At 38.5% G+C, this 10099-nt stretch overlaps 1 pseudogene; it reads right to left on the bottom strand.

The window, feature by feature from the left end:
* Positions 1 to 3962: 3962 nt before the first annotated feature.
* On the bottom strand, positions 3963 to 9841 carry LOC127563241 (enhancer of rudimentary homolog; annotated as a pseudogene).
* Between the last annotated feature and the right edge of the window lie 258 nt (positions 9842 to 10099).

The following is a 10099-nucleotide window of genomic DNA, read 5'->3' as shown; positions in this document are numbered from 1 at the left end:
GCCCATTGTAAAAAGAAGCAGCCTGGAACAGTCAATAGCCAGCTTATGATCATGCTTCCAGTACACACTAGCATGTAATCATGGCCATCATAGAAGTTCTGACTCTAATGTTTTGTTCTTTTTCTTTCCCTCACCATTATAAAATGTAGTTAATAAGCTACTTTCTCTATCTCACCTGGTTTCTCTGAGAGTTAAATGTGATACTATTTGTGTTATTTGAATATCAGTGATTACTCTCTCTTAAGTGAGCTATTATATGTACTACATTTTATAATAGATCTGTTATAAGCAGACACACAGACCTAAATCAGGCAACCATTATTAAAAAGTAAATTCACAGGGCAAAAGATTGCCTAAGAAATCATATCCTTGCACAGTTTTTGTTGTCATTGTTGTCTATCAATTTGCTTTACTGTGTAGCCTATACAAAGTGTCAAATATGCTCATCCTGCTTCCTACTCTCAGAGGTAAGTTGGTCCAAGATTTAGTGTAACGATATCGCCCATAGAGTTCTAATTGTACCTTTGGTCAGTCAGAATTGGAGTCTTGAATACTTCAGCTTGAGCCCCTACTAGTGTGCTTCTTCCCAAGGTTATCAGTTGATATTCATTGAATCAGTCATCCTTCAAAAGTTTTTAGAATGGGGATTTACTAAAGTAGTACAGGAAGAACAATTCATACAAAATATTTCTCCAAAGATCTGAGACATCCTTTCCCACAAGAATCAATAGTCTAAGGGAGAATTAGGAACCAAAACTTGTGAGCTAGTGCTTTCCCACATTTTCTCTCTCTTTAAAAACTCAAAGTCCTTTCCTCCCATTAGTGGCGCTTTCAGAAAGTTCCCTTTAAAACATGGTGAATAGTTGCATCTATCCTTGGCTTCCAATGTTGCTGAATGCCACCAAGTGATCCAGGTTTGCCATTTACCAATAGGAAGATGACCGCCATCACTGTTCTAGGGAAAGTTAGGACACTGATGAGAATATGGCAAATCCAACATCCTTCAGACCCTTTAAAACTGACAAGATACTCCTTCAATCAAAGATGGAAGGGAAAGAAGGAGCCCTGCCATGGCGGGCTAAGTAGAATTCTACACTCCTATCAATTTCCTTATTTCAGCTTTAAGGCCAGAAGGCATAAAGAATACTCGTAACTACATGTTCAGCACCATTTCACTTTGTTAAAAGAGTTTCAAATACTTTTAGTACTTAGGCTTTTTTGATTGATTGAAATGTGTTATTACCTAGCTAATGTATCAGGTTAAAGTGGGATGGGTTGACTCTGACCCCACTATTACACTGTTTGAGGTTAAATTTGCCAGCAGGAGTCACCTCATGGAACTCGGAATTACTGTTTGTTCTGATTCTGGCAAACACATGGTATTTTGAGGACTCGATTTTAGACATTACCAAAAGAACTTTACTTTTTGACACGAGTGGAAAACCTCCTTGGCCCTTGGTCCTTCCTTGAAAGATCCCTTGAAAGATACTGCAGTTTAGAATGCTATGTCTTGATATTCATCTTTTGTTCTTGAAGAGTTCCCGTGGCTACAGGAGGGTGACATCTTGACTTGCAGGTGAACTGAATTTGAGAAAGAACTATACAAAGTCAGTCTCTCTTTTCCAGTCATGAGAGTGCAGTAGCAAGACATAGGGCAGGACAATTGTCAATGACCCCAGAGGATGCTATGTTAGTGAATAGGATGAAGAACTAGTTCAGTTTCTCTCTCTGCTTCATTCTAAGTGGAAAGTAGTATACTTAAAATTCGAGGCATTAGTGGGGAATTGGAGGACAGACTGAGATCTTGCCATCATGACTCCCAAATTAACTCCACAGAGTGTGTATTTAAGGAATCAAATTTGTGCCTGGGTCCTATAGCCTTATCTATTTGCCATTCTTTCTAAAGTAGTTGAACACTAGCCTTAGGATGTATGTCTCCAGTTTGGAGACAACTTTGTAGTTTCAAGATGGCCAGAGACCTTGGGTACAATCAGAGGAGCAGTTGAGTCCAGCATGAGCAATAGCAATTGGTATGTTTGCTTGTGGACGTGACTGCTCATAAGACTCAGGAGAAGTCCAGGTTTGGAGGGGAGTGATAACACAGAGCTGATGTAAAACTTAAAACACCTTATGTAGCAGGCCAGCAATCAGTTTTGTGTTCTGATGTTCAAGTCACTAAACCTTGTTTAAACTGTTTAAAATGCATGCTGTGAGCCCTTCATGTTTAACATTTCTTTGCATGTAGGAATAAATTACCAATCCCATATCTGACTCATATTATACAGAGTTTCTTTTTCATTCTCCACTTTCTGAAGAAAACTAAGACATGAGCCATAACTTAAAGCCTGAAGAAAATTATCCCAGTGTGAGGGGAAGAGAAGGGGAAGCTAATGAGCTACAGAGCATGAGCACAGGGAGTCTAGCCCCAGTCTAATTAGCGGCCAGGCTCTATTGGACAGAACTAGAACCAAACCACACACAAAGAATGGGGACTGGTAGGAGAACTCCCCAGGCCCTTTGGGCCTAGCAGAGATTCTCAGAGATTAGATTTGGATTTTCTATATATTATTAACATGTGATGCTGCTAGAAATTTAATGAAAAAAATAAGTACCCAAAGTTTAATGAGTTGTTACCTTAGCCACTCATGATTATTTTGCCACAATCAGCACAGTAACACTAAGGATTTGGGAGTTTTGAGGAGCGTTTCTCAAAATCACTCTTGTGTCCCAGATGTGACCTAGATTCTTCCAGAGAAATGAAAGCAGAGAGCATGCTTAGTGGTATACCAACAAACCATGCTCTACATCTAGCCAGAAAGAAAGGTTTCAGCTATTCTAGGAGCCATTAACTCCTTTTTGCATCCAGAAACAAAATACTTAATGCCAGCTGTTGATGGAAGAATGTAGTGGAAGTTGGAGATCAGAGTCCATTAAAATAACCACATCAAAACAAAACAAAAAAAAAAATAGAAATGAGGGGACCCTCTCATTTAAAAATTTTCCAAATTTTTATTATTTTGAGACATGAACAATATTCTCAATCTTTCTATACTTCAAGGAGCCATGAGTTCATTTGCATCTGAACTCCATAAATGCCAGAAGATTCCTCTGTCTTTTAGAATGTGTTGTTGTTGGATCATCATGACAGAGGAAAAAAAAGGGAGGGGGGATGTCATCTGGAGAAGCAAGTCAAGTAATGAGCCTTTAGGCTGGTCCTTGGGAAGTAGCTACAGAATTATCTCCAGAACCAGATTTAAATTAATGCTTCCAATTTACTGGGACTCACCTAGCTTGGGGCCCACACAAAGGAATCACTTGGATTTAATGATCACTTAAGCTCCCCTCTCCTTCCTAGTTCTAAATCCTATAATCTATGATGGTATGCTATGAAAGGGGAAAAATGGAAATACTCTAAGTATTTTATATTTACATATTTAGTGGATAGGGAAAGGAACCTCTGAGACCTGGTTTAAGCCCTGCCTCTGACACATACTGGTTACATAATCTTGAATCAATCTTAAGATTTGCTTAACCAACAGTAGCTGGGAAATTCTAGATTCCTTATCCAAGTGAGGTTAACAAGCATTTATAAAGAAAGGCAACACAAACAACCAAATAAAATATATTGTCCAGGCTAGCTCTCTGGAGGGCCTCAGGATCAGTCAGAGTCAGGATCAGTAAAAGTCCTTGATCTTTGGGAGAAGTGAAGGAGGCGGGCAGGAAGCCACTCGGCTTGCCAAAGATGAATCCTGGACTCGGGAGCCTGAAGTCCTCTCTCCTCAGAATATTGTGGCAGAAAAGACTGACTCTTTCCCTCAGTCCTCCAATTCTTGCCTCTGAATACCTCATTATAACACAGTCAGCAAGCGCCAATCATGAGGAGAACCATCACATCATGGTATGTTTATAGAACCATTATCACATCTTGAGTAGGTAATTAATTAACCTTAAGTGCTCTGCTGTCTTAGATTCAAATATATCTCTTCAGAGTTCCAGCCTTCTACAAACAAGCAAATATAAAAATCCTGACTCTGCCCTCAGGGAGCTTACAGACTAAGGAGAAGAATACTGTAAACAACTATATGTAAGCAAGATACAGAGAGGGTATGTTGGAAGTAATCAACAGGGGAAAAACACTGGTGCTAAAGGGATCTCATTAGGCTTCTTGTAGAAGGTGATGTTTTAGCTGAGAATCCAGAGAAGTCAGAAGGAGATGAGAAGGGAGCCCAGCCTGAGAGAAAGCCAGTGAAAGGAGAGGAGGGTCCTGATTTCACCACCAAAGTTTACTCTCTACCCCCAAGACTCTATCCACTCCAATACACCCCCTCCCACTCAGCAGTCAAGACCTTACCCTGACACAATTTCCCCTTCAATTACCCCAAGATCAATCACAGACTCCTCTGCTTCTGATCCCAATTTCTTTGGTGATCTCTGCACCCTAGTAAAAAGTTTGAGAGAGACCCTGGGCCAAATGGCCCTAAGTAGGAATGTCAATAGCACTGGAGGGTGAGTGGGCAGTTATTGGTTTTATTCCTTTGAGTTCCTGTTCATTTCCTATTTATTTTCTATGTCTCTAGTTGGATGCAGGACTGGACCTGGTGTCAAGATCACTCGAATTAAATCTAGCCTCAGACACTTACTTGATGAGTGATCCTGAGCAAGTCACCTAACCTTTGTCTGCCTCAGTTTTCTAATGTGTAGAATGGGAACCATAATAGCACCTATTTCCCAGGGCTGTTGTGAGGATGAGATGAGACATTGCTAAAGTTGTTTATTTGTTGTTGTTGTTGTTGTTGTTGTTTTGCAAACCCTAAAACACTAAATGCTAACTATTTTTTTTCTAGAATATAGGAGAGGTGAAGGGAAGGGAACAAACTTCTATATGTTGGGCACTATGCTAAACATTATAGATATTATCATATTTAAAATGAGGGTTTGGGTTCAGTCCTGAATAATTTCTAAGAAAGGTGGGATGTCCTACTTATTGCCCGTCTATTTTTAGGTATCTGACCAAAACAAAAATGAAACAAACAACCAAAAACCTCACACACTGAAGCACAAAAATAGCTCTTCAAAGAGGATTCTAATTCACCTCAGCCTCCACAGTATTTTTAGATAGCTGCATGTATTATATTTTCTTTCCTACTTCCCCAAGGATGCCAATAGCAATGACCCTCCTCCATTCTATCTCCTAAAGGAAAAAAACAAAACTTTTTTTTTTTATTTTTTAAAGTCCTTTATTTTCAAAACATATGCATAATTTTCAATATTTCCCCTTGCAAAACCCTGTATTCCAAAATTTTCTCCCTCTTTTGCCCTCACTCTCTCCCCCAGATAGCAGGAAATCCAATATACATTAAACACGTGCAATTCCTCTATACAAATTTCCACAATTATCATGCTGCACAAGAAAAGTCAGATCAAAAAAGAAAAAAAAAAGAGAAAGAAAACAAAAACACAAACTACAAAAAGCTGAAAATCCTATGTTGTGATCCACACTCAGTTCCCAGAACCCTCTTTCTGGGTACAGATTTCTCTCTCCATCATAAGACCATTGGGACTGGTCTGAATCATCTTGCCACAAAACTTTTTTTTTTTATTTTTTAAAGTCCTTTATTTTCAAAACATATGCATAATTTTCAATATTTCCCCTTGCAAAACCCTGTATTCCAAAATTTTCTCCCTCTTTTGCCCTCACTCTCTCCCCCAGATAGCAGGAAATCCAATATACATTAAACACGTGCAATTCCTCTACAAATTTGCACAATTATCATGCTGCACAAGAAAAGTCAGATCAAAAAAGGAAAAAAAAAGAGAAAGAAAACAAAAACACAAACTACAAAAAGCTGAAAATCCTATGTTGTGATCCACACTCAGTTCCCAGAACCCTCTTTCTGGGTACAGATTTCTCTCTCCATCATAAGACCATTGGGACTGGTCTGAATCACCTTGCCACAAAACTTTTTTTTTTTTATAAAGTTTTTAATCACCTCATTTTCTATCTCCATTCATTTTCTTGCAGATTTCTGAAATACTAAATAAAAAACAAATTATAGAATCTAAAATTTGAAGAGACTTGAAAAGTTATATTGTGCCTCCAATTTATTCATTTAAATTGCAATCCAGAAAAAAAACTGTGACTTGTCCAGTTTCACATAAGGAGTAAATGGCAGGGCAAGGATTCAAATACAAATGTTTTGACTCCTGATGCAATGTTCCAGATGCATTGCTTCTCTTGCAATTCCTCTTCAGCATGGATGCAGGTCACCTTCTATTCCCCAAGTTGACCCTTCTGTCTCAGGATAGCCATTGATGTTTCCAAAGTGTTTTTATCCACTTTTAAAACAAATATCCCATTTGAAAGTTTGGTGATTGGCACATGTCAGATTAACTGACTCAACCTACTCAAAAGAGGCCTAAAAGATGATCTTAGAAGGCCTCAGCAATGGAATTTTGGCTATTGGTATAGGAAAACCCCTGGAAGGAGATGGGAATATGAATAGAAAGTTATGAGCTTCAGGGAGGTCCAAGAGTAGGTGTGTGTGTATATGTGTGGGGGTGTCCTGGCAGGTGGAAGGCAGCAGATAATGGGCAGTAATCCAATCCAGTAGGTGGTCTTCCTTAGGAAGGTCTGGCAGGAGACAAAGCCATTCAGAGGAGCTATTCCTTTGCCAGCTCAGAGCAGATAAATCCAGTCATTGGCAATTTCAGATTGAAGCTAATAAGAGTTCTCGGAGGCAATATCTCACTTTTTCAAAGTAAGCATCTTTAGTTTTACTGAGTTTCTCCTTTATAAGATAGAAGTGATAATGGAGGGAAAAGAATATGCACAGGTGAGCATGTTCCTGGGGGAGAGAGGGATGGACAGGTTCCAAGTCACGACTACAAGAAAAACCAGATCCCATGCTGGATCAAGCACTTCCCAAAACAAATCCACAAAATAGAGGTGAGCTCAATGGTCCAAAGATGGAAGGGAGGCTGGCTGGGAGGTACAGGGGAGGTGTGCCAACATGGAATGGGTAACACAACACTATGGCAGGATCAGCAAAATTCCTTATATACAAGCTTTCTAACAAAGATTAAGATCTTTCCCCCTGCAGCAACCCAGCAGCCACACCCCATTAGGAGCCACCAGAAATTGTGAACAGAAACCTCAGGGTTCTAATCTTGAGGAAGTCACTTACTCATCCTGCCTCAGTTTTTTTCATTTCTAAAATGGGAAGGTTAGGGGAAAAAATGATCTATCAAGTTCTTTCCATCTGTAATTCTATGATCTGAGATCTGGTTACCATCAAATGCCCGACTCTTTTCCTTATGTGGATCCTCTAGCAGTTGGGTGGACTTGGCGTCAGGAAGAACAGAGTTCAGATCCGGCAAGTCACCACCCCTGTTCACAATTTCCTCAACTGCAAAAAGCAGCACCTGTCTCCTTGGATTGTTGTGAGAATCAAATGAGTACTTAGCACACAGCAGGCAGTGTATAAATGCTTATATCTCTCTCCCACTAGACATCCTAGTTCTCAGCTTATTATCCAAATATACAATATGCAAGACCTCTTCCTTTTTTGATTAAATATTTATCTTGAATATTATCCCTCCTGTTCCCTATCTAAGTAAAGCCCTTTGTTTTCAGAGCAAGGGAGAACTTTGATTTAGGCCAGGAATTAATTGAGGGCTATTTGTCAAAGAGAGTGAGCTTTTTTTTTTTTTTTTTTTTAAACCTGTGTGTTGAACCCCTCAACAGAAGCATAGTGAAGCCTTTGGGCTTCTCAGCATTATATTTTCAAATGCATCGAGAAAATACGAGGCTGCCAAAAGCAACCAATTCTATAGAAATATTAACATCAAAATATTTTAAACATTTGCCTCTTATTTTTTCCATTTCCCCGCCTCTGCCTGATTCATAATATACTCCATTTCTAGCTCTTGTTCAGGATGCAGTAAAACTTAACTCATCTTTACCTCAAGACAAAATCCAGACAGCAAATAAACAATATTTAATTGTAAGCATTCCTGTTCTCCAGGCTTCTGTGAAATAGAGAAGGAAGAAATGAAAAGAGGATAAATCTATCCAATTCTAGTTCAGCAGGAAATTCTGTCCAGGCAGATCACATCTTAAACAGGTCAGCAAGGCAGACAAGCCCCAGCTGTTAAGATCCAAAATAGCACCACCCTTCGCTGGCAATCAGCTAGCTGCTGGTCCATGCCCAGAATTGTGCTAGAGTCAGCTGGAAACTTTTGAGCTGATTGTTAAATACTCAGTGTGAGCATTTACACCTGGGAAGTAAGTGGATACTACAAATCACAGCTTGATATATCGTTAATCATTTAGACTTTAAAAGGGATGGAGAAGATGTTAATGATGCAGATTAATCTTAAAAGTTAACTGTGGACACCTTTTTACAGAGAGAAAGTCACACATTTGCCAGTCACCATGCTGTACCGCCATTTCTCTCAACCCCCTCCATGGGGATCAAGAGTTCTAGGGCCACATTCTTCCATTTCATAGATTTGTACTTCATTTATATATATATATATATATATTCTTCCATTTCATAGATTTGTACTTCATTTATATATATATAGCTACATAAACTGCCCTTTCTCAAGACCTGTATCTCATTCAAATTTTCTGGACAGGGTCATGTAATCACTACTTATACATTCTAGTAACACTCATCTGCATTCTTTGACATGGCAACTACAATATAGTAAACTTGTATTATTTCTCTTTTTATGTGTTCAATAAACGTTTTCTGAAAATGAAGTCAGAGGTATCCCGGAAGCCAGATCATTTATGTTCTCAAGAACTGATTGTTAAATTGTCAGAAATTTCAATTTTCTCACCTCAGAAAATAGCAAATGCTACAAGTGAGGGCATGCCTCATTATTTTGTTGATTAGTATTAAGAAAGTAAAGGAGAAAATGTTAATAATGCAAACTTAATTTAAAAGTGAATTCACACATTTTTCCTAGAAAATTTTTAAACATTTATCAGTTCACCCATGAGAATAACTCTTATTTATAGAGTACTGGGAGGCTTATAAAATATTAAACAAATGAAAAACCAAAGATCATTTTTTTTTCATTCTCTACTAAAGTCTTTATAAGTCCTTTGTAATTCTGGGGGGAAAAATCCATTAATAGTGTAAGTTCAATGAACATTGTAAAGGTAACAAGCAGTCGAAGAACAGTAACCAAGTGTTAATTAAACGAGATAAATTTTCAGCTACTTTTTACTTAAAAAAAAAAGAAAGAGGAAGTAAAAGAGGCAAGAGAATAGGGAAAAAAGCAAGGTAGAAAGAAAAGAAAGGAAGGGAGAGAAGGGAGAAAGGAAAGAAGGAAGAAAATGAAGTAAAGAAGGGAGGGACAAATACTTTGGATCAAACTTGAAAAACATCTTATAATACTTTCTCCAGTGGCCTAATAACTAGTAACCAAATGGAAAAAGGACTAAAAGTAAATGGCCTCCACTACACTGAACTGTTTGAACCTATTTTCCAAGCCTTGGTCCCCTTCTCCCAGTGTTACCTCATATCCTCCCATCCTGCCCATTATTTGCCAACTTATTGCATGTGGTCATGGAGAATCTTCTGCTTGATTTTTATTATAGGGCTGATAGGTCTGAGTTTCTGCCTGGTACATGAAGCTGCTAAGATTGGCCAAGTCATCAGTGAAATAAAAACTGATATCATATGTGATGGAGGTGCTATTGGGATTCATTTTCTTTAGCTGTTCTCCATACATTTTACAAAACTCTCCCAGTCTTAATTCATCATTATATGTAAGTTCTGCCCTCTGGCATCCTAGTGGGCTATACCAGCAAAATGGTGTGAGACATCATGGTTCTGCCATAACTGGGCAATCCAGATGAAAGCCTCAATGTACTATTCTCTGAACAGTCCAATGAAGCAGGAAATAAAAGCATGGCTGTTGTTATTTTATAGACAAAGAAACATGAAGCTTGCAGAGTTTAAAATCCCAATCTCTGTTCAAACATCTCGTTTAGCTTCACAGCTATAATCAAACTCAAGTGTGTTGACTCAAGATCAACTTGAGTTAATGCTTTCTAATCTGACCCCTTCTGCTTCTAATAGGT

The sequence above is a fragment of the Antechinus flavipes genome, chromosome 4, assembly GCF_016432865.1.
Source record: "Antechinus flavipes isolate AdamAnt ecotype Samford, QLD, Australia chromosome 4, AdamAnt_v2, whole genome shotgun sequence".
Classification (NCBI taxonomy): Eukaryota; Metazoa; Chordata; class Mammalia; order Dasyuromorphia; family Dasyuridae; genus Antechinus; species Antechinus flavipes.
The sequence above is the reverse complement of the archived record's forward strand: the minus strand, read 5'-3'. Positions and strand labels throughout refer to the sequence as shown.